The sequence below is a fragment of the Populus euphratica genome, unplaced genomic scaffold, assembly GCF_000495115.2.
Source record: "Populus euphratica unplaced genomic scaffold, PopEup_1.0 scaffold123.1, whole genome shotgun sequence".
Taxonomy (NCBI): Eukaryota; Viridiplantae; Streptophyta; class Magnoliopsida; order Malpighiales; family Salicaceae; genus Populus; species Populus euphratica.
In genome coordinates, this window is record NW_011499924.1 from 134597 (window position 1) to 136885 (window position 2289).

Genomic DNA, 2289 nt, shown 5'->3' on the forward strand with positions numbered 1-2289 from the left:
AATTTCATTATTATTCAACTTTTTAATTTGTAAGATTTATTCCTTATTATTTTAATAAACTTGAGAAAAATAAAATATTAATAAATTATTTTCCAGTTCATTTTCCATAAGATAACCAAACACTGGAAAGTGTTTTCCAGTTCATTTTCCATAACACTACCAAACATCGGAAAATACTTTACTTTTCAGGAATTCATTTTCCTCGGAATTCACTTTCCTGGAATTCACTTTCCCCGGAATTCACTTTCCAAAAGGAAACAACTTTCCTGCAAACAAACGGGGCCTTAGGCTGTGCACTTTTTTTTTTCTTTATCTATTTAATTGTTTTGATATTTTTACTCCGCCATGGAATTTTCTTAAAATAAAATAATTAAAATGATATTTAAAAACTCATCCCATTATTGTCTTACCATATTTCTATACGAATCTCGCTAGAAATATTTTTAAAAAAATTTAGTTATTGCAAAATAACAACTTGTAGTTTTTTAACCTAATTTTTTAAATTATAATTATAAAAGCTATATTAACGGCAAACGCACGTTGTGGTTAGTAAAATACCAAAAAGTATGATTAAATCATGGTAGTAAAACTCACAAGACATTATTTATAATGTTTTATATTTTTTTTGCAACTTGTTATTTTTTTAATTTTATTTATAAATGATAAAATTTTTATTTTATCATTCAATATTAATTTTTTTTTTATAAATTAAGTTTTTTAATGTGATTTATGTTAGGTTGTACATTGATCTCGTAGTTTTTTTTCTTGATTTTAACCTTTAACATTATATTTATTAGGAGTTTAATATTTTTTTATGGATTTATCACAATCTCATTACTTATATCCCAAATTAATGAAAGTTAACTCAAATTATTTTTTATTTTTTTAAATTTATTTTTTATTTCATAATTTAAAGTTTATTTGTTTGGAAATAGACTTTTAGATTTTGTTTAAAAAAATAATTTTTATTGGATTATTTTATTTTTATAACACGGGTTGTGAGTTTAACAAATTAATCTGAGCTAAATCAATTTTTTTTTTCAATTTTACTTTATAATATTAGGTTGCTTGAGACTGATATTTATAATGTTATTTTTATATATTTTGAATTTTTTCTTGATTTTAATTTTTAATATTTAATTTGTTAAAAATAAATCTTTATAATTTATTAATTTATTTATGAGATTATATTATTTTCATAACCTACTTATTTAGTTTAACAAAATAACTTGAATTTTTTATTTTATTTTTTATTATATAAAAAATAATCCTCGTAATTTATTTTAAATAACCGAGGATCCACCTGGTTACATGCTGAGAAACTTATGTTTAATCAAGTTGAATACTACCGTAGGGCTACGATTAGAGTGGTGTCACGGTTATTTAAAATATATCAATAGTTAAGATTATAGTTTTTTAAAGACAAAGAGCATCATCGGTCCAGCTTTCACACTTGAAATTAAATCCCTCTTGAACCGGATCTTGAACAATCTACCTACATCGAACTAGCTAGTATCATAAAAATTATTCTTTCAAGGTTTCTCTAGAATTTGTAGCCCTTGAAAAGGAGGTGGGTTTCCTTACCGTATCTCCAGACATGGTAAGATGACACTTAGTTGCGACTTAAAGGTTTATGCTGTCTATACTTTATATAAAAAAAGAAAATAAATATTACGTTTCTCATTGTTATTAACATTTTCAATATAATAAATTATTATTCAATTTTTGGTTCCGATGGTGACTGAAACCTAACATTTTATATTTAAAAATCTATAGCTTAGTCCCTGACTTTTCTCTATTGTTGCTTTGTTAAAGGAATATGTTTTTTTTTTTCTAATTTTTTATTTTACATCCCAAAATAATGCTTGCATTGAATATTAAAAAGGAAGAGCTGGGGCGCTAAGTCACCTGTTTCAATGTTCATATAAACAGTGAAAGAGGTGGCTTCTGTTTTCGTGCATCCCTTTTATTTTGATTTCCCTTTCTTCAAACAAAAAAAAATTGTTCCTTTTCCAACCCAACATCCACTTGATTTTAATTTGTTTCTAATAAAATTATTGTATCATAATTTAAATTATAAATTTGATAAATTAAATAATAAATTGCTAGTTAATTTATCAAGTTTTTTTAAAACTTGTCAAGTTGACCTATTCACATTAAAATAATTTCTACATGATTTAATTTTAAATTTTAATCAAATAATAAATTAGATTGATTTCAAAATCAACATGTTTATGAGGTTTAATAAAAATGTTAAATAATACTTCATGACCTGAATATTTTTTCACT